The 23570-nt window shown below is 52.1% G+C and overlaps 1 long non-coding RNA gene across 1 annotated transcript in view; it reads right to left on the minus strand.

Moving 5' to 3' along the window:
• Positions 1-941: 941 nt before the first annotated feature.
• Positions 942-23570, minus strand: part of LOC142925524 (uncharacterized) — a 34462-nt gene continuing 11833 nt past the window's right edge. Inside the window, exon 3 of the long non-coding RNA XR_012942472.1 lies at positions 942-1105. This is a non-coding gene — a long non-coding RNA (uncharacterized LOC142925524). The remainder of the gene's footprint in view (positions 1106-23570) is intronic.

Below are 23570 nucleotides of genomic sequence, written 5' to 3' on the forward strand. Positions count from 1 at the left end.
CTGTGTGAATCTATGGGTAAATGTGTCTCTGCGCGAATCTATGGGTAAATGGGTCTCTGTGTGAATCTATGGGTAAATGGGTCTCTGTGTGAATCTATGGGTAAATGGGTCTCTATGTGAATCTATGAGTAAATGGGTCTCTGCGTGAATCTATGGGTAAATGGGTCTCTGTGTGAATCTATGGGTAAATGGGTCTCTGCGTGAATCTATGGGTAAATGGGTCTCTATGTGAATCTATGGGTAAATGGGTCTCTGTGTGATTCTATGGGTAAATGGGTCTCTATGTGAATCTATGGGTAAATTCGTCTCTATGTGAATTCATGGGTAAATGGGTCTCTGTGTGAATCTATGGGTAAATGGGTCTCTATGTGATTCTATGGGTAAATGGGTCTCTATGCAATTCTATGGGTAAATGGGTCTCTGCGTGAATCTATGGGTAAATGGGTCTCTGTGTGAATTTGTGGGTAAATGGGTCTCTGCGTGAATCTATGGGTAAATGGGTCTCTGTGTTAATCTATGGGTAAATGGGTATCTGTGTGATTCTATGGGTAAATGGGTCTCTATGTGATTCTATGGGTAAATGGGTCTCTAAGTGATTCTATGGGTAAATGGGTCTCTGCGTGAATCTATGGGTAAATGGGTCTCTGTGTGAATTTGTGGGTAAATGGGTCTCTGCGTGAATCTATGGGTAAATGGGTCTCTATGTGAATCTATGGGTAAATGGGTCTCTGCGTGAATCTATGGGTAAATGGGTCTCTGTGTGAATTTGTGGGTAAATGGGTCTCTGTGTGAATCTATGGGTAAATGGGTCTCTGTGTGAATCTATGGGTAAATGGGTCTCTGTGTGAATCTATGGGTAAATGGGTCTCTGTGTGAATCTATGGGTAAATGGGTCTCTGTGTGAATCTATGGGTAAATGGGTCTCTGTGTGAATCTATGTGTAAATTGAAACCCAGCACCGCGCAGCTGCAGTTTACGAGGGGACATCAACACTCAAAACCCCGCACAGATGGATTCACGATGCTACTTGCTCTACTGCCACGTGTTGTGCATGCGGTACCTGCTTCTCCTCTCCGTCCTCTCCTCCCCCTCTTGCCCTGGGGTCCTAGGGGATGAAAAACAAAAAGGGGATTTCAACCATAATTCACTACGCCGGTCAACGTGTGCTGGCTTGGTGCAGAGCGGTAGACTCGGGACTGGTTCGTGTAAAAAAAAAAACAGTTTAAAACTTTTTATTTTATTTTACCGGCTAAGGCCCCACTCAGCATCACGAGTGACGTCTCAACGAGAAGTGGCTTGTCGCAGCCAAATTCTCCGAACGCGTGGACGTCGATTCCAAATGTGGAGGGGGTGGGGGGGGGGGGGGTGGAAATCCGCCACATCCCAAAATATCCAGGAGGCATCCGCCAGGGTCGGGATCGAACCTACGCTCCTCCCGCGTCACGGGCGACGCAGTTGACATCTCCTAGCCACCACACATCTCTCGCCACTGACGTTAGCCGTGAGCGCGAATTAAACTCGGGTTGCCGAGTTCATAGCGCGTCGCGTCACTGAGTGCGGGAAGGTTTGATGGGGGAGCGGTGGTGCAGCGGGTTAGCGCTACGCCGCGCTACGAACCCGGCGTCCCGGCTTCGATTGCAGCTCACGGCCAGCACCGGTGACGATCATTATCTGCTACCGGTCCTGGGCCTCTCCTAGGTCAACTCAGCCTCAAATAAGTAGCCGGTGCGGAGTGTTAACATCGCCACGAGAGAGGCGAAGGCGGCCGGGCGTGGTCCAGACCACTCCACCGCCTCGTGCGTCGTTCCGGCCTTCGTCGGTGCTACTCCGCGAACAGCACTTGCCCCAACAGTCTGTTAAGGCTACACGGGGGATCTTTGTAACCGGTGACAGTTGTCGAAACCAGTTATAGAAACCGGTTACCGTTAAGTACAAACCGCACGGTGGCAGACCCAAGTCTCAGCTGCAAGGCAAAAGCGCGGCCCTGCAAGTGCAGGGGGCCTCCTCCACACAAAGGCAAAGATCCCCCGTGTAGCCTTAACAGACTGTCGGGGCAAGTGCTGTTAGCCAGCAGCACCTACGGAGGCCGACACGGCACACGGTGGGGGGTGGGTGGCCAGCACCACGCCCGGCCGCCTTTGTCTTCCTCGTGGCGATGTTGACTGTACACCTTGCACGGGGCACTCATTTGAGGCCGAGTCGACCTAGGAGAGGCCCAAAACCGGCTCAGAATAATTTAATGAGACGCAGGCACAGACCCGGCGCGCACACACACACAGAAGTATGACGAGCAATATGGAAACCGGTTCTAACCGGTTTTTTCACGGGTTCAGAACAAAGCCGATTGATTTAAGTCGAGGAAGGATTATGACCGAACTTAATTGCGTGTATCAGTGCGCGAACCCCCGCGCGCACAAACACGGGGACTCCTCCCAACACATCAAAGAGTTTCGCTCCATCACTCTGGGGCGGCGAGTTTACACAGCAGTCTCAGTGTGTGTGAGTCCGTGTGTGTGTGTGAGTGTGTGTGTGTTAGTCCATGTGTGTGTGTGTGAGTCCGTGTGAGGCCGTGTGTGTGTGTGTGTGAGTCCGTGTGTGTGAGTCCGTGTGTGAGTCCGTGTGAGTCCGTGTGAGTCCGTGTGTGTGTGTGAGTGAGTCTGTGTGTGTGAGTCCGTGTGAGTCCGTGTGAGTCCGTGTGTGTGTGTGAGTCCGTGTGTGTGAGTCCGTGTGAGTCCGTGTGTGTGTGAGTGAGTCCGTGTGTGAGTCCGTGTGTGTGTGTGAGTCCGTGTGTGAGTCCGTGTGTGAGTCCGTGTGTGTGTGTGAGTCCGTGTGAGTCCGTGTGTGTGTGAGTCCGTGTGTGTGTGAGTCCGTGTGTGTGTGAGTCCGTGTGTGTGTGTGAGTCCGTGTGTGTGTGTGAGTCCGTGTGTGTGTGTGACCTGGGTGTGTAGCGATGGTGCTGTGGTTCGCGCCACGCTGCGCTACGAACCCGGCGACGCGGGGTTCGACTCCCGCCGCCGACGGACAGCACCACCACGTGACCATGATCTGAACCGGTGCTGGGCCTCTCCTAGAGCGACTCAGCCTCAAACGAGTACGTGCGTACGTTGAACTTCTTTCGCACCGTACGTGGCCAGCCGTGCTAATCGGCCGTGCCGGCCTTAATAGGCGCTCGCAAACAACACTTGCCCCTGCAGTTTGGCCAAAGTTACACGCGGCATCTTCCGTGTCTCTGTGTGACCCGTTCGCGTCGCTGGGGGAGCGGTGGCGCAGCGGTTAGCGCACCGCGCTGCCAACCGGCACCCACCCGAGTGCCTGGCCCGGTGCGTATAAAACATCAGCAACTGGGGGAGACAAAGGCGGCCAGGCGTGGTGCTGGACACCCACCAAGCCCCCCGTGTACCGAGCCGGCCTTAATAGGTGCTCGCAAACAGCACTTGCCCCCGAGTAGCCTGCGTGGGCTATGCGATTTGTCTTTGTTTGCTTTTCCCAAAAAACCCCATTACTCGTGACCCCGAGCTAATACGCAATTGCACGGTTAACATATTTCCCGTTGTGTGTGTTCCACGTGTGTGTGTGCGCGTGCGTGCGCGTGCGTGTATGTGTCGACTCAGCCTCAAATAAGCACCTGGCGCGGTATGTAGTAAACATCGCCACTGGGGGGAGACAAAGGCGGTCGGGCGTGGTGCTGGCCACCCACCAACCCCTCGTGTGCCGTTACCGGCCTACGTAGGTGCCGCTCGCTGACAGCACTTGCCCCAACACTCTGTTAAAGGCTACGCGGGGGATCTTTGTCTGTATCTTTGTTGCGCGCGAGTCCCCGTGTTGACCCCGATACCCGTGACACGTGACTAATGCCCCGGGTGCCAACGCCGTTGTTTTCAACGGGGGCCCCACGTGCTAGCGAGGAGCGGTGGCGCAGTGATTGGCAACCACGTTGAGTTCGACTCCCACGCACGCTCGGCATCGATCGCGGCTCAACACCAAAACCGGTCCCGAGCCTCGGCTCGGAGCTACACCTTGGAGCGGTGCAATAAACATCGCCACCGGGGGAGACAAAGGCGGCCGGGCGTGGTGCTCGCCACCCATCCACTCGTGTGTCGTGGCCGGCCTTCACAGCTCGCGAGCGGCACTTGCCCCAGCAATCTGTCGAGGCTATACGGGGCATCTTTGCTTTGCGCGCGCGCGCGCGCAAGTTGGCGCAGTGGAGAGCACAGGTGGCGCGTCTGCCAGTCATTTCAGTCGGTCGACTCATGGCACAACGTGAGGGTCTGTGCCTTCTCCTCCTCCTCCTGCCAGCAGCGCAGAGGCCTCAAAGTGCACCTAGCCTGGCACAAGCGCCGTGGTGACGTCACCGCCACTCGGTGGCGAATCGCGGTTGTTGTTGTGCCTGTATGTGCCTGTATGTGCCTGCGGGTACATGCACACACGCGCGCGTGCGCGTCTTCCTCCACGTGTATGGCTTATGGGGGAGCGGTGGTGCAGTGGTTGGCGCACTGAACCTTCAAAATGAGCACCTGGCGCGGTCCATAAACACCGGCGCTGGGGGAGACAAAGGCGGTCGGGCGTGGTGCTGGACAGCCAACTCCCTCGTGCGTCGTGCCTGCCTTCATAGGTGCGGCTCGCTAATGGCACTTGACCCAACAGTCTGTTCAAGGCTACTCGGGGGTCGCCGTAGTGGGTACATGTCCACGTGTCTCCGCGCGCGTGTGTGTGTGTGTGCGAGTGAGTGTGTTAACCCCTAACCCTTGGCCCGTTGCTAATGCACGGATAATCCATTCATTACACACACACAAGACAAGACAAAGATCCCCCGTGCAGCCTGTAACAGATTGTTGCTGTTCGTGATGAGCACCTTTGAAGGCACGCACGGCGCACGAAGGGGGGATGGTGAACACCACGCCCGGCCGCCTTTGTCTCCCCGGTGCTTATATGTGCACACACCGCACCAGGTACTCATTTGAGGCTGAGTCGACCTAGGGGAAGCCCAGGGGACCGGGTTCAGATGATAGTCACGTGATCGGAAATCGAACTGGTCACTGGATTCACAGCGCAGCACGCGAACCACTACGACTACCACTCCACCGCTCTCCACGTACACACACACACGTGTACACACACACACGTGTACACACACACACGTGTGTACACACGTGTGTACACACACACACGTGTGTACACACACACACACACGTGTGTGTGTACACACACACACACGTGTACACACACACGTGCGTACACACACACACACGTGCGTACACACACACACGTGTGTACACACACACACACGTGTACACACACGTGTACACACACGTGTACACACACACGTGTACGCACACACACACGTGTACACACGTGTACAAACACACACGTGTGTGTACACGTGTACAAACACACACGTGTGTGTACACGTGTACAAACACACACGTGTGTGTACACACACACACGTGTGTGTACACACACACACGTGTGTGTACACACACACACGTGTGTGTACACACACACACGTGTGTACACACACACACGTGTGTGTACACACACACACGTGTGTACACACACACACGTGTGTGTACACACACACACGTGTGTGTACACACACACACGTGTGTACACACACACACGTGTGTACACACACACACGTGTACACACACACACGTGTACACACACACGTGTCACACACACACGTGTACACACACACGTGTACACACACACACACGTGTACACACACACGTGTACACACACACGTGTACACACACACACACGTGTACACGTGGCTGGTGTTGGCCGTAAGCGGGAATCGGGACTCGGCTCGCCGGCTTCGTAGCGCGCAGTGCGCTAACCGCTGCGCCACCGCTCCCCGCGTACACTCGTCGAAGACGCCACTCCTCCGTGTGAGCCTTTACCAGTCGTCGGGGGCAAGTGCTGTCAACGATTCGCACCCCCCCCCCCCACACGAGGCGGCGGGTGGCCAACACCACGCCCGGCCGCCTTTGTCTCCCTAGTGCTGATGTGTGTTTTGTATTTCTTACACACCGACTCACACGCGCGTACACGCGCACGCGTGCGTACGCGAGGTGTTAATGTCACTCATTACAGATGCTCGGGCGCATTCCCAAGCAGATCGCGTTTCAAGGTCAGCGTTTGTCTCTCCAAAATACCCGTGCGTGCGTGAGTGTGCGTGTGCGAGTGTGTGTACGTTTGTTTAAGTGTGTGTACGTTTGTTTAAGTGTGCGAGTGTGTGTACGTTTGTTTAAGTGTGTGTGTGTTTGTTTAAGTGTGCGTGAGTGTGTGTGTGTGTTTACTTAAGTGTGTGTGTGTGCGCGTGCATGCGTGTTTGAGTGTTTTTAAGTGTGTTTGAGTGTGTGTTTGAATGTGTGTGTGCGTGCGTGTGTGTTTGAGTGTGTGTTTTTTAAGTGGGCGTCAGTGTGTGTGTTTGAGTGTGTGTGTGTAAGTGTGTATGCGTGAGTGTGTTTAATGCGTGTGTGTTTTTAAGTGTGCGTGAGTGTGTGTGCGAGTGTGTGTACGTTTGTTTAAGTGTGTGTACGTTTGTTTAAGTGTGCGCGAGTGTGTGTGTGTTTATTTAAGTGTGAGTGTGTTTGTGTTTACTTAAGCGTGTGTGTGCGCGTGAATGTGTGTTTGAGTGTTTTTAAGAGTGTGTGTGTGTTTGAGTGTGTGTTTGAATGTGTGTGTGCGTGAGTGTGTGTTTGAATGTGTGTGTGCGTGAGTGTGTGTTTGAATGTGTGTGTGCGTGAGTGTGTGTTTGAATGTGTGCGTGAGTGTGTGTTTGAGTGTGTACGTGTTTTTAAGTGGGCGTCAGTGTGTGTGTTTGAGTGTGTGTGTATGTGTGTAAGTGTGTATGCGTGAGTGTGTTTAATGCGTGTGTGTTTTTAAGTGTGCGTGAGTGTGTGTGCGAGTGTGTGTACGTTTGTTTAAGTGTGTGTACGTTTGTTTAAGTGTGCGTGAGTGTGTGTGTGTGTTTACTTAAGTGTGTGTGTGTGCGCGTGCATGTGTGTTTGAGTGTTTTTAAGAGTGTGTGTGTGTTTAAGTGTGTGTTTGGATGTGTGTGTGAGTGTGTGTTTGAGTGTATGTGTGTGTTTTTAAGTGGGCGTCAGTGTGTGTTTGAGTGTGTGTGTTTTTAAGTGGGTGTCAGTGTGTGTTTGAGTGTGTGTGCGTTAGTTTGTTTTTGTTTAAGTGTGCGTAAGTGTGTATGCGTGAGTGTGTTTGTTTTAAGTGTGCGTGAGTGGTTGTGCGTTTGTTTAAGTGTGTGCGTTTAAGTGTACGTGAGTGTATGTGCGTTTGTTTAAGTGTACGTGAGTCTGTTTAGGCTATACGGGGGGGGGGTCTTTGTGTATGTTGAAGTTTGCGTGAGTGTGTGTTCTAAAGTGTGCGCGAGTGTGTGTGTGTATGTTTAAGTGTGTGTGTATGTTTAAGTGTGTGTGTATGTTTAAGTGTGTGTGTATGTTTAAGTGTGTGTCTATGTTTAAGCGTGTGTGTATGTATGTTTAAGTGTGTGCATGTATGTTTAAGCGTGTGTGTATGTTTAAGCGTGTGTGTATGTTTAAGTGTGTGTGTATGTTTAAGTGTGTGTGTGTGTATGTATGTTTAAGTGTGTGTATGTGTAAGCGTGTGTGTTTAAGTGTGTGTGTGTGTATTTTAAGCGTGTGTGTGTAAGCGTGTGTGTGTGTGTGTATGTTTAAGCGTGTGTGTGCGTATGTTTAAGCGTGTGTGTGTGTATGTATGTTTAAGTGTGTGTATGTATGTGTAAGTGTGTGTGTGTAAGTGTGTGTGTGTATGTTTAAGTGTGTGCATGTTTAAGTGTGTGCATGTTTAAGTGTGTGCGTGTATGTTTAAGCGTGTGTGTATGTATGTTTAAGCGTGTGCGTATGTTTAAGTGTGTGTGTATGTTTAAATGTGTGTTTAAGTGTGTGTGTGTATTATAAGCGTGTGTGTGTATGTTTAAGCGTGTGTGTGTATGTATATTTAAGTGTGTGTATGTGTAAGCGTGTGTGCGTGTATGTTTAAGTGTGTGTATGTGTAAGTGTGTGTGTATGTGTAAGTGTGTAGGTGTAAGTGTAAGTGTGTATGGCTAAAGTGGCACCTCGGGATAGAGTCATCATGTTGGGTGTCTTCAATGCCCGAGTTGGTCATGATGCTGCCACCTGGTCTAGAGTGATTGGAGGGCATGGGCCAGATCAGCTCAATAACAACGGTAGGAGGCTGCTAGATTTTTGTGCAGCCTATGGGCTTGTAATTACCAACACGCTGTTCCGGCATCGGCGCATCCACACAACATCATGGATGCATGCCGGGTCCAAGCAAGAACATCTGCTGGACTACATAGTGACGGACCAGCGGATGCGGGCCCATGTCCTTGACACCAGGACCTACCGTGGAGCTGATCTGCCCTCTGACCATCGACTAGTCAGTCATCTGTAAGATGCGCCTGCCATTCTTCCACTCCGGTGGTGGGTGTACACCCAGGACCCCATTCCAACATAAAGTGGCCTGGTCTCAGTTATCTGATGAAAGTTGCAAGCGAGAATTTCACCATCACTTGCGGCTGGGATTGGCATCGTCCCCGGCTCCTCCTGATGTCGAGGGTAAATGGGCGAGGTTTAGGACTGTGACTCATGCAGCTGCAATGGCTGCTTTGGGTACGCGGTCCAGACCTCCCCCGAGACCCTGGCTGACAGAGGAGGTGTTCAGGATGGTTGAGAAAAATACGACAGGCCCACTGTCATCGGCTAAAGAATCCAACGTCAGAGAATGAGGAGGCTTACCGCAGCCTTTGCTCGGAGGTTCGGAGAGCCGTGAGGCGCTGCAAGGATGGGTGGTGGTCGCGGGTTACTGAGGAGATGGAGTCTGCCTCAGTGGCCCGCGATCACAAATCTCTATTTAACTCCATCAAAAAAGTAACCTGCAGCGCCACACCTATTACCATCATTAGCGGAAAAAATGATGATCCAATCTCCGACTCCCAGGAACAAGTTTGCAGATTTGCTGAGCATTTCTGTGAGGTCCTGCGGGAGGGAAAATCCCTCAGCCAGGAAAACATTGTGGCACAAAGTGAGGATGACCCTGCTGAGGCTGCGGTGCCTCAAATATTGGAAGAAGTCACCCCCTGTGAGTGGCTGGCTGAGGTGCCATCTGTTGAGGAAGTACTGAAGGCGATCCGGAGTCTGAGACCAGGAAAGGCAGCGGGCAGAAATGATCTCCCAAGCGAAATGCTGAGGGAGGGTGGCGTTTGTGCACAGACTGCCCTATATGACATCATAACAACAGTCTGGACCACTGGACGGGTTCTGCAGGATTGGGAGGATGCCCTGGTGGTCCCCCTTTTTAAGAAGGGGAACCGCACAGACTGTAACAACTACAGGGGCATCTCACTCCTCAGTGTGCCGGGAAAGGTCCTGGCAAGGATTATTCAACATTGCCTTGCTAGGCACGCTGAGGAGAGGCTTGTGGAGCCCCAATGCGGTTTCAGGAAAGGGCGGTCCTGCACAGATGCCATATTTTCTGTCTGCTACAGCAGAGGTGTAGGCAATTCCAGCAAGACCTACATCTCTGCTTTATTGACCTGGTCAAGGCCTATGATACCATCAGTAGGCCTGGGCTCTGGGTTGTTCTTCGTGCTTTTGGAGTACCTGACCCTCTGCTCATGATCATTAAGGACCATCACGATGGTGAACGGGCCCGGGTAAAGCTACGTGGCTGGGAGTCAGAGCCATTCCCTGTACACCTTGGGGTGCGACAGGGATGTCCTCTGGCTCCCACATTATTTAACATCTACTTTGACCACGTAGTTCGTGAAGCCTCCAATAGCTGTAACGGGGGAATCTCCTATGGTACAGATATAATGGGAGGCTGATCGATGCCCAGGTGCGGTCAAGGGATGGCTCCCTATTGCTCAACCACGTTATGTATGCTGATGATTTGGTAATAGCTGCTCATTCAGAGGAGGAGTTGGAGACGCTGCTGCTGAGACTGGAGCGTGCCACTAAGAGGTGGGGCCTTACCATCAGCCCCACCAAAACTAAGCACCTGCCTGGGTATTTTGTACCATCGGACACTCCACCCCCACAACTCCCAATCGGTGATGGGGCAGTTGTGGAGAGAGTGGAGAGTTTCCCATACCTGGGCAGTGTGCTCATGGCCGGCTCCGGTTTAACAGCAGAGATCTCACTCCGAATCAGTCGAGCGGCAACATCTTTTCATCGGTTGCGTAACGCTGTGTGGAAGCTACCTGGTCTGTCGCTCCGCACTAAGCTTCAGGTCTTCTCGGCCACAGTCATTCCCTCCCTTCTCTACGCTTGCGAAACGTGGACCCCCCTAATGGAACATCTTCGCCGGTTAGAAACATTTAGGCTGGCCTGCCTACGATCCATCCTGGGTTTAACCAGACTGGATTGTGTGAGGAGCTCACAAATCCTTGAAAGATCTGGGCAAGGTCCCATCGGTGAGCTCCTCCGGCGGGGAAGGCTGCGATGGCTGGGTCATGTAGCCCGCATGCCCAGCCACCGCATGCCGAAACAGCTTTTGTTCGGCCGGATTGAGGGGGCTAAGCGGGCGCGGCACGGGCTAGTGAAGAGATGGAGTGATGTGGTACAGGAGGACGTGGAGCTGAGTGGACTTGCCGATGACTGGTACCAGCGGTGTCAAGATCGGCCTCTGTGGAGGAGGCTCGTGAAGGACGCTACTGGGCCGTTGGAGGTAGTCGCCCTCCAACAACAACGGAGGGCGGAGGAACGACGCTCAGAACAACGAGCAGAGCGCCGGGTGGCTAAAGCACAGCGGGTTGGCACAGTAGGGGGCGCAGGTAGTGCATCAGCCAGTCATCTCAGTCAGTCGACCCGTGGCACCTGGGTCTGCCCCGTGACCTCCTGCCAGCGGGCGTTCGACACTTCACGTGGCCTCACGGTGCACATAGCCTGGCACAAGCGTCGTGGTGACGTCACCGCCACTTAGTGGCGAATGGCGGTTGTTGTTGTTGTTGTTGTGTGTGAGTGTTTTGGGAGCTATTCGCGCAGTGGGTCGCGCTGCACTTCGCTTACCCCAACCCGATAGAGACCCCAGATCGATTCCCGCTCACGGCCACCACCAACACCTCCACCATCACCTCCACCACATCCACCACCTCCACCATCACCTCCACCACATCTACCACCTCCACCACATCCACCATCACCTACACCACCATCACCACTACCATCTCCACCAACACCTCCACCATCACCACCACCACATCCGCCATCACCTCCACCACCACATCCACCACCACATTCACCACCACCATCTCCACCATCACGTCCACCACCTCCACCCTCACCACCACCACCATCTCCACCATCACCTCCACCACCACCACATCCACCACCACATTCACCACCACCATCTCCACCATCACCTCCACCACCACCACATCCACCACCACATTCACCACCACCGTCTCCACCATCACCTCCACCACCACCACATCCACCACCACATTCACCACCACCATCTCCACCAACACCTCCACCATCACCACCACCATCTCCACCATCACCTCCACCACATCCACCACATTCACCACCAATATCACCACCATCTCCACCAACACCTCCACCATCACCACCACCACATCCACCACCACATTCACCACCACCATCTCCACCATCACGTCCACCACCTCCACCACCAAACCGATGACGATTTTCTGAACTCGGTTCTGGGCATCCCCTAGGTCGACTCAAATCAGCCCCCCGTGCGATGTGCATGGACACCACGTGTGTGTGTGTGAACACCACGTGTGTGAACACCACGTGTGTAGACACCACGTGTGTGGACACCACGCGCATGGACACCACGCGCATGGACACCACGCGTGTAGACACCACGCGTGTAGACACCACGCGTGTAGACCCCACGTGCATGAACACCACGCGCATGAACACCACGCGCATGGACACCACGTGCATGAACACCAGCACTGAGGGAGAGACAAAGGCGGCGGGTGGGGGGGGGGGGCGTGCTTCTGGTCACACCATGCCCGGCGCGGACAGCGCTTGCCCCCACAGCTCTGCGCAGGTCACGTGGGGCACCTCTGTCGACCCAACTGCAGACGGCCTCTGCCTTTCAACAGCAACCCTCTTGCGAAGGTCAAAACAAAACCCCATCCACCACCACCACCCTCAGTAGGTGAAGGCGGGGAGGGGGTTCAGACCCCCCCACCCCCAACTCTCTCTCGGGGATACGGGGAGGGTAAGGGTCATTGGATCCCCCGCGTAGCGTAGGCTGCGTGGGCGAGTGGTGTTAGCGAGCGCCTATTAAGGGCGACACGGCGCGCCTACGATGTGGGGGGGGGGGGGGGGGGGTGGCCGAGGAGCCGAATCGTGGAGGTAACACGGGAGGTCTGGTTAAGGAGGAGAGTTGGGGGGGGGGGGTCTGAGTTTAACCCCTGTGACCCCCAAACCACCACCCACCCCCCCACCCACGCGGGGTGAAGAGTGAGTGGACCTAAACCTCGCCAACCCCACTTCTCTCCCCTACACCACCCCAAACGAATCCATCCCACTCATCTCGCTAAGCCACCAGTGGATAACACCGCGCTGGTCACGGTGCTGACGATGATCGCAACAGGGAGAGTGAGAGAGAGAGAGAGGAGCACGTGGCTTGGAGCACACACGCAGGTCACGTGGTTGGAAATCAAATACAATGTGAACAAATCGCGACGTTTCGGCCACAGCACGAGCGATCGCCATCACGTTTGCCCCGATGGCGACCGCTCGTGCTGCGACCGAAACGTCGTGATTTGTTTTTTTTCCCATTTCGTTTCTAACTTCGTGGCTTTACCGAAAGAACCAAAGAGCATGGCCCCCTAAAGTCCCGGGAGCTTCAAGTCAACATTGACCACCCAGGTTAGATGCGCGATGACATTGATTTTCATCCAGCAGTGGATAGACCACGGTGATGGTGAGCGTGCTTGTATTTACAGTCGTACCTCGGCATACAGCGACCGCTTTGGAATACGTCGAATTGGGTACACGTCGTGTTTTGACGGGAAATAAAATGTCTTGTGATACGACGTCTTGCTTGGGATACGTCTTGCTTGGGGTATGACGTCTTGCTTGGGGTACGACGTCTTGCTTGGGGTACGACGTCTTGCTTGGGGTATGACGTCTTGCTTGGGGTATGACGTCTTGGGATGCGACGTCTTGCTTGTGGTATGACGTCTTGCTTGGGGTATGACGTCTTGCTTGGGGTATGACATCTTGCTTGGGGTATGACGTCTTGGGATGCGACGTCTTGCTTGGGGTATGACGTCTTGCTTGGGGTATGACGTCTTGCTTGGGGTATGACGTCTTGGGATGCGACATCTTGCTTGGGGTATGACGTCTTGCTTGGGGTATGATGTCTTGGGATGCGACATCTTGCTTGGGGTATGAGGTCTTGCTTGGGGTATGACGTCTTGGGGTGCGACGTCTTGCTTGTGATACGACGTCTTGCTTGGGATACGTCTTGTGATACGTCTTGTGATACGACGTCTTGCTTGAGATACGACGTCTTGGGATGCGACGTCTTGGGATGCGACGTCTTGCTTGGGGTATGACGTCTTGGGGTACGACGTCTTGCTTGGGATACGTCTTGTGATACGACGTCTTGCTTGTGATACGACGGCTTGTGATACGACGTCTTGGGGTACGACGTCTTGCTTGGGGTGCGACGTCTTGCTAGAACTTGTGTGGGTCGGGACGAGTCACCGTGACCCCGCGTAGACCCCGTTCACGACTTAGACAAATCCCCGCTCCTCAGTCTGCCTGTAGATCTCGTTCAGTGCACGACCCCCTTGCTATATTTTTTATTTCAATTTATTTTTATTTATTCATGCATTTGTTTTAATTTACGTATGCATTTTAGTAACGAGTAGTGTCTACGTTATGTCATACAACCACATTAATGTACGACATGCCATATAAAATATAATTTCTCATACTCTGGAACGGATCATTCCCTTTCCCTTGATTTCTCATGGGAAAAGTGCGTTTGGTAGTTACGTCATTTTCGGTATAAGTCCTCCTCCCTTCTGAAACGAATTATCGACGTGTACCGAGGTACCGCTGTGTACATTGAGAGACAGCGAGAGGGACGCGTGGATCGGAGAACACTCTCAGGTTAGCTCAGGTCGCCGTATTTAAGCGGCGGTTCTTGAAGGGACTGCTTCGTGGCCGTTATGAATTCAGGACAACCACCACCGATCTCGTGCTCACCACAGTGCATTGCCGCGGCTCTTGCAAATATCGATTTTTCGTTTTACTGAATTCGAAAACAATGCCTTACTCTTGTTAGTTTGGCTGCAGAGCCCCTGGGTGAGCTGCATTGTGACACCGATCTTCATCCAGCAGTGGATGGACGATGATGACGATGATTACACAGAGGGACACGTGGGTAGGACAACCCGTGATGAGAATACGCAATCAGGGTAGAGGAGACATCACCTTGACCGTTTAAAAAAAAAGTCCGTGGATTTGAGCAGGACGGGTCACGGATGATGGAGTTATTTTGTCATCCTTCCCCCTAAAGTGAAACTAAACAATTTCTTTTAATTTCACCAGGTATGGTCTAACTGAGCTATGTAGCGTTTTTTTTCAGAAGTGACCTGGTCACAAATGATAGCTCAACGAAGTGGCCTAACATCATGCGCACATTTATAGCAAGCAAATACTCCAAAACGCGTGACGCTGATTCTAAACATGGAGTTCGTGAAAACAAACGGAGGATCCTAAGAAAAATCCATGCGACCACCACGAGGAGAGAGACAGAGAGGGACACAAACTTCAAATATACAGCAGCAGTAGCGGCAGGCGTCAGGCTCGGGATGGAACCCACGACCTCCTGCGTACCAGGCGAGGTAGTTAACATCTCATAGCCACCGTGGCGCCCCGCGCCTGCCATTAGCACGGTTGGCTACGTACGGTGCGAAAGAAGTTCAATATACGTCCACACACAGGGACCCACAGACGCCCAGACCTAGAGACCCACAGGGAGACACCCATAGAGACACCCATAGAGACACCCATAGAGACACCCATAGAGATGCCCATAGAGACACCCATAGAGACACCCATACAGATACCCACAGGGACACCCATAGGGAGGGACACCCATAGCGACACCCATAGAGACCCACAGAGAACCACAGATTAGCATTCTGTTGGAGCCTCACAGAGTCTCAAGAATATTTAATTTCAGGAGGGTCCTGCGAAGCTTCCACCATTACAGGGGTGGTGGAGGGGGGTAACGTTGCTACTGCTGCTGCTACTGCAATAAATCATCCCGATTGAGTAATGTACAGGTACATTAGCATCACAGGAATGTGTGCACATATGTGCGATAGTGTAGCGGTTAGCGCTACGCTGCGCTATGAACCTGGCGACCCGGGTTCGATTCCGGCTCACGGCCAACACCAGTGACGATTATCTGAACCGGTCCCGGGCCTCCCCTAGGTCGACTCAGCCTCAAATGAGTACCTAGTGCTGTGTGTAAACATCGCCACTGGGGAGACAAAGGCGGTCGGGCGTGGTGCTAGCCACCCACCCTTCATAGGTGCTCGCTAACAGCACTTGCCCCTACAGTCTGTTAAGGCTACACGGGGGATCTTTATCTACACGTGTGTGTGTACACGTGTGTGTGTTGTGCATGTGTGTGTGTTGTGCATGTGTGTGTGTTGTGTACACGTGTGTGTGTGTGTTGTGTACACGTGTGTGTGTGTTGTGTACACGTGTGTGTGTTGTGTACACGTGTGTGTACGTGTATTTGTGTACGTGTGTGTGTGTACGTGTGTACGTGTACGTGTGTACACGTGTGTGTGTACACGTGTGTGTGTACACGTGTGTGTGTACACGTGTGTGTGTACACGTGTGTGTGTACACGTGAGTGTGTGTACACGTGAGTGTGTGTACACGTGAGTGTGTGTGTGTACACGTGAGTGTGTGTGTGTACACGTGAGTGTGTGTGTGTGTGTACACGTGTGTGTGTACACGTGTGTGTGTACACGTGTGTGTGTACACGTGTGTGTGTACACGTGTGTGTGTACACGTGTGTGTGTACACGTGCTCTAGACTCAAGTCCCTCGGGTCGCGACCTCGCAATCCCGGGCCAGGGAGCGACTCAATCACCGCTAACGACCCCCCCACTCCCCCCGCCCCCCCTCCCCCTCGTCCCCCGCCCCCCCTCCCTCCCCCAGCCCTAATTGATGACCTCTCCCTCCACTCTCCCTCCGCGCGCTACCTCTCGTCACGACACACGTGTGTGTGTCTATGTGTGTGTCTGTGTGTGTGTGTGTCTATGTGTGTGTGTGTCTATGTGTGTGTGTCTATGTGTGTGTGCCTATGTCTATGTGCAGAGGTCTCACTCCGAATCAGTCGAGCGGCAATATCTTTTCATCGGTTGCGTAACGCTGTGTGGAAGCTACCTGGTCTGTCGCTCCACACTAAGCTTCAGGTCTTTTCGGCCACGGTCATTCCCTCCCTTCTCTAAGCTTGCGAAACGTGGACCCCCCTAATGGAACATCTTCGCCGGTTAGAAACATTTAGGCTGGCCTGCCTACGATCCATCCTGGGTTTAACCAGGCTGGATTGTGTGAGGAGCTCACAAGTCCTTGAAAGATCTGGGCAGGGTCCCATCGGTGAGCTCCTCCGGCAGGCAAGGCTGCGATGGCTGGGTCATGTAGCCCGCATGCCCAGCCACCGCATGCCGAAACAGCTTTTGTTCGGCCGGATCGAGGGGGCTAAACGGGCGCGGCACGGGCTAGAGAAGAGATGGAGTGATGTGGTACAGGAGGACGTGGAGCTGAGTGGACTTGCCGATGACTGGTACCAGCGGTGTCAAGATCGGCCTCTGTGGAGGAGGCTCGTGAAGGACGCTACTGGTCAGTTGGAGGCAGTCGCCCTCCAACAACAACGGAGGGCGGAGGAGCGACGCTCACAACAACGAGCGGAGCGCTGGGTGGCTAAAGCACAGCGAGTAGGCACAGTAGGGGGCACAGGTGGTGCACCAGCCAGTCATCTCAGTTATCTTAGTCAGTCGACCCGTGGCACTTGGGTCTGCCCCGTGACCTAATGCCCGCGAGCATTCGACACTTCACGTGGCCTCAAGGTGCACATAGCCTGGCACAAGCGTCGTGGTGACGTCACCGCCACTTAGTGGCGAATGGCGGTTGTTGTGTTGTGTCTATGTGTGTGTCTATGTGTGTCTATGTGTATTCTGGCAAAAACAACCCCCTACCTCCTCGCGGTGCCGGACGGGCAACTCTGTCGTGGACAGTGCTGTGGGGGGAGGGCCAATTCCGATTGGCTCCTCCCCTAATGGCGTCTGTGACCACCACAGTAAATAAATGGGGGCTCTGGATGGGTACGAGGGGCTGGTAACCCCTCCACCTTCAAAATTTTACCACTAAACCACGTCTAAAATATCCAACTAATAAGCTTGTGCCGGAGGCCCCGGGGGACAGGCGTCTATGACGTCTCCTGGCCAAACCCCAATTGGGGGAGCCAGGGGATTGAATCTCTACCCTCGGGGCTCCTCCAGAAACAACGAAAAGGCACTTCGTGTGGCCACGTGGAATGTTCGAACACTCACTGTGGAGGAGAGGCTGCCACTCCTCTGTCGAGAGCTGGACCGGTACCGCCTGGATCTCTGTGGCATTCTGGAGGTCCGGTGGACCAGTTCTGGCTTCTGCCACCATGAGGGGTGGACAGTCCTCTACTCGGGGCAGCAGACTGCCAAACAAACAGGGTGTGGCTATTTTTTTGAACAAAAGAATAAAGGGGGCGTGGGAGTGTGGCGGTGAGGTTTTTGGAAGCTGTAAGCCCCAGGCTACTGTGGGCTCGCCTTCCCATCAACCGGAGGCGAGGAGTGGTGGTCGTGGTTACTTATGCCCGCGATCACAAATCTCTATTTCACTCCATCAAAAAGTAACCTGCAGCGCCACACCTATTACCATCATTAGGGGAAAAACGGTGATCCAATCTCCGATCCCCAGGAACAGGTTTGCAGATTTGCTGAGCATTTCTGTGAGGTCCTAGGGGAGGGAAAATCCTTCAGCCAGGAAGTCAGCGTGGCACAAAGTGAGGATGACCCTGCTGAGGCTGCGGTGCCTCAAATATTGAAAGAAGTGTGTGTATCAGTATGTATCAGTCTGTGTGTGTGTATCAGGGTGTATCAGTCTGTGTGTGTATCAGTATGTATCAGAATGTGTCAGTATGTGTGTGTATTAGTATGTATCAGTCTGTGTGTGTATCAGTATGTGTCAGTCTGTGTGTGTATCAGTATGTGTCAGTATGTGTGTGTTTCAGTGTGTATCAGTCTGTGTGTGTATCCGTATGTATCAGTCTGTATGTGTGTGTGTATCAGTATGTGTCAGTATGTGTGTGTGTGTGTATCAGTATGTATCAGTCTGTGTGTGTGTATCAGTATGGGTCAGTATGTGTGTGTATCAGTATGTATCAGTATGTGTGTGTATCAGTATGTCTTTGTGTGTGTGTGTATCAGTATGTGTCAGTATGTCTATGTGTGTGTATCAGTATGTGTCAGTATGTGTGTGTATCAGTATGTGTCAGTATGTCTATGTGTGTGTATCAGTACGTGTCAGTATGTGTGTGTGTGTATCAGTATGTGTCAGTATGTCTATGTGTGTGTGTGTGTATCAGTATGTGTGTGTATCAGTATGTGTCAGTATGTGTGTGTATCAGCATGTGTCAGTATGTCTATGTGTGTATCAGTATGTGTCAGTATGTGTGTGTGTATCAGTCTGTGTGTGTGTGTATCAGTATGTGTGTGTGTATCAGTATGTGTGTGTGTTTCAGTGTGTATCAGTCTGTGTGTGTATCAGTATGTATCAGTATGTGTGTGTGTATCAATGTGTATCAGTATGTGTGTGTGTATTTCAGTGTGTATAAGTATGTATCAGTCTGTGTGTGTATCAGTATGTATTAGTATGTGTGTGTGTATCAGTATGTGTCAGTATGTGTGTGTGTGTATCAGTATGTGTCAGTGTGTGTGTGTATCAGTGTGTGTCAGTATGTCTATGTGTGTGTGTATCAGTATGTGTGTGTATCAGTATGTGTCAGTATGTCTATGTGTGTGTGTATCAGTATGTGTCAGTATGTTTGTGTGTATCAGTGTGTGTCAGTATGTGTGTGTGTATCAGTCTGTGTAAGTGTGTATCAGTATCTGTGTGTGTGTATCAGTATGTGTGTATGTGTTTCAGTGTGTATCAGTGTGTATCAGTCTGTGTGTGTATCAGTATGTATCAGTATGTGTGTGTGTATCCGTGTGTATCAGTATGTGTGTGTTTCAGTGTGTATCAGTATGTATCAGTCTGTGTGTGTATCAGTATGTGTTAGTATGTGTGTGTATCAGTATGTGTCAGTATGTGTGTGTGTGTATCAGTATGTGTCAGTATGTGTGTGTGTATCAGTATGTGTCAGTATGTGTGTGTGTATCAGTATGTATCAGTATGTCTGTGTGTGTGTATCAGTATGTGTGTGTATGTGTGTATCAGTATGTATCAGTGTGTGTGTGTGTTTATATCAGTATGTATCAGTGTGTGTGTGTGTATCAGTATGTGTCAGTATATCTGTGTGTATCAGTGTGTATCAGTATGTGTGTGTTTATCAGTGTGTATCAGTATGTGTGTGTGTGTTTCAGTGCGTATCAGTATGTATCAGTCTGTGTGTGTGTATCAGTATGTGTCAGTCTGTGTGTGTGCATCAGTATGTGTCAGTATGTGTGTGTGTATCAGTATGTATCAGTATGTCTATGTGTGTGTATCAGTATGTGTCAGTATGTCTATGTGTGTGTGTATCAGTATGTGTGTGTATCAGTATGTGTGTGTATCAGTTTGTGTCAGTATGTCTATGTGTGTGTGTATCAGTATGTGTCAGTATGTTTGTGTGTATCAGTGTGTGTCAGTATGTCTATGTGTGTGTGTGTCAGTATGTGTGTATATCAGTATGTGTGTGTATCAGTATGTGTCAGTATGTCTATGTGTGTGTGTGTATCAGTATGTGTCAGTATGTGTGTGTATCAGTATGTGTCAGTATGTGTGTGTGTATCAGTATGTGTCAGTATGTGTGTGTGTATCAGTCTGTGTGTGTGTATCAGTATGTGTGTGTGTGTATCAGTATGTGTGTGTGTTTCATTGTGTATCAGTATGTATCAGTCTGTGTGTGTGTGTATCAGTATGGGTGTGTGTATCAGTATGTGTCAGTCTGTGTGTGTGTATCAGTATGTGTCAGTCTGTGTGTGTGTATCAGTATGTGTCAGTATGTGTGTGTATCAGTATGTATCAGTATGTGTGTTTGTATCAGTATGTCTATGTGTGTGTGTATCAGTATGTGTCAGTATGTCTATGTGTGTGTATCAGTACGTGTCAGTATGTCTATGTGTGTGTGTACCAGTATCTGTCAGTATGTGTGTGTATCAGTATGTGTCAGTATGTCTATGTGTGTGTGTATTAGTATGTGTCAGTATGTGTGTGTATCAGTATGTGTCAGTATGTCTATGTGTGTGTGTATCAGTATGTGTGTGTATCAGTATGTGTCAGTATGTGTGTGTATCAGTATGTGTCAGTATGTGTGTGTAGCAGTATGTGTCAGTATGTGTGTGTGTGTGTATCAGTTTGTGTGTGTGTGTATCAGTATGTGTGTGTGTGTATCAGTATGTGTGTGTGTTTCAGTGTGTATCAGTGTGTATCAGTCTGTGTGTGTATCAGTATGTATCAGTCTGTGTGTATCAGTATGTGTGTGTGTTTCAGTGTGTATCAGTGTGTATCAGTCTGTGTGTGTATCAGTATGTATCAGTCTGTGTGTGTGTATCAGTATGTGTATGTGTTTCAGTGTGTATCAGTGTGTATCAGTCTGTGTGTGTATCAGTATGTATCAGTCTGTGTGTGTATCAGTATGTGTGTGTGTTTCAGTGTGTATCAGTGTGTATCAGTCTGTGTGTGTGTATCAGTATGTATCAGTCTGTGTGTGTGTATCAGTGTGTATCAGTATGTCTGTGTGTGTGTATCAGTATGTATCAGTATGTATCAGTGTGTATCAGTATGTATCAGTATGTATCAGTGTGTGTATTTGACAGGGTCTTTGCACGTCCGACTCTGTGCCGGATCATTGTCTCTCTCCCCCCCATCCCCCCGGAACCCCCCCCCCCGCCTACCCCCTGGTGAGCCATTCTGTTACCCGATCCCAGGATTAGGGGTCGATCGGGGACTCTGAGTGAGTTTAAAGAGGACCCCCCCCCCCTTGGCTCATTTACCCCTAAAGACACCGCACCCTGTGAGGCTGATGTTTGAATCCAAGCCCCCTTCCCCCATGCCCCCTGCCCCCCGTGCCCCCTCCCCCCGTGCCCCCTCCCCCCCGTACCCCCTCCCCCCGAGCCCCCTCCCCCCGTGCCCCCTCCCCCCGTGCCCCCTCCCCCCGTGTTTATCTCCCCCCGTGTCTTTATCACCGTGCCCCCCTCTCTCCCCGTCTGCTGTTTCTCGTCCTAAGCAGCCCCCCCCGCCTCGAGTCAAGTTCACACCGCGACCCCCCCCCCCCCCGGTTCCGCATCCTCCCCTCAGCTCTAGTTCACCCCCTCCCCTCCTCCTCCTCCCCTCTCTCTCTCCATCTCCACAAGACAAAGATCCTCATTTAGCCTCGACTCACTGTCGGGGAAAGTGCTGTTCGATGAGATACGATGAAGTTCACCACACATCCACTCACTCAACCAACCAGCCATCCACTCGCGCATCCACCCACTCACTCATTCACACCACTCACTCAGCCACTCACTCAGCCACTCACTCAGCCACTCACTCAGCCACTCACTCAACCATCAACCCACTCAATCAACCACTCACTCAGCCAATCAGCTATCCACTCACTCATTCACACCACTCACTCACCCATCAACCCACCCAACCACTCACTCAGCCACTCACTCACCCACTCACTCACTCACCGATCAACCCACCCAACCACTCACTCACTCAGCCACTCACTCAACCAACCAGCCATCCACCCGCGCATCCACCCACTCACTCATTCACACCACTCACTCAGCCACTCACTCAGCCACTCACTCACCCTTTAACCCACTCAATCAACCACTCACTCAGCCATCAACCCACCCAACCACTCACTCACTCACCCACTCACTCACCCACTCACTCACCCATCAACCCACCCAACCACTCACTCAGCCACTCACTCACCCATCAACCCACCCAACCACTCACTCACTCACCCTATAACCCACTCACTCACCCATCAATCCACTCACTCACTCAGCCACTCACTCACCCATCAACCCACCCAACCACTCACTCACTCACCCTTTAACCCACTCACTCACCCACTCACTCACCCTTTAACCCACTCACTCAGTCACTCACCCATCAACCCACTCACTCACCCACTCACCCACTCACTCACCCTTTAACCCACTCACTCAGTCACTCACCCATCAACCCACTCACTCACCCACTCACTCACCCTTTAACCCACTCACTCAGCCACTCACCCACCCACCCACTCTCTCACTCAGCCACCCACCGACTCTCCCACCCACTCACCCACAGTGGCCAACCACTGAGGGCATGTGCCCTGATGCCAGGGATAACCACCCCGTCTCTTCTCTCCCCTACTCCCCTCTTCCTGCCTCGCCCTCCCCTCTCTCCTCTCCGCTTCCGTCTCTTTTCTCCGTTTGCCCGTCTCCCCATCTCTGCTGTCTCCCCTTCCCTCTCTCCTCCCGTCAACCCTCTTCCTCCTGCTCCTCCTCTTGCATCTCCCTTCCTCTCGCTTCCTCTCTCCCTGTCTCGCATCTCCGCTTCCACGTTCCCGTGTCGTGTTCACTCCCCCCTCCCCTCTCCCACCACGACCCAAAACACAAAGACAAAGATCCCCCGTGTAGCCTTAACAGACCGGTGGAGCAAGTGCTGCTGTTAGCGAGTAGCGCCTATGAAGGCCGGCACGGTACACGAGGGGGAGGGTGGCCAGCACCACGCACGGCCGCCTTTGTCTCCCCAGTGCTTAGATGTTTACACACCGCATCAGGTACTCATTGAGGCTGAGTCGACCTAGGGGAGGCCCAGGACCAGTTAAAATATTCGTCACGGGTGTTGGTGGTCGTGAGCGGAAATTGAAGTCGTGTTGCCGGGTTCGTAGCACAGAGCGTTACCACCACACTCACTACCATCATCATCACCACCATCACCACCACTATTACCACCACCGTCTTCAACATCACCACCATCATCACCACTACACTCACCACCACCATCACCACCACTATTACCACCACCGTCTTCAACATCACCACCATCATCACCACTACACTCACCACCACCATTTTCAACATCAACACCACACTCACTACCATCATCACCACTACACTCACCACCACCATCACCACCACTATTACCACCACCGTCTTCAACATCACCACCATCATCACCACTACACTCACCACACTCACTACCATCATCACCACTACACTCACCACCACCATCACCACCACTATTACCACCACCGTCTTCAACATCACCACCATCA

This window comes from Petromyzon marinus, chromosome 21, assembly GCF_048934315.1.
Source record: "Petromyzon marinus isolate PM22_M1 ecotype Great Lakes invasive population chromosome 21, UKy_Petmar_22M1.pri1.0, whole genome shotgun sequence".
NCBI lineage: Eukaryota > Metazoa > Chordata > Hyperoartia > Petromyzontiformes > Petromyzontidae > Petromyzon > Petromyzon marinus.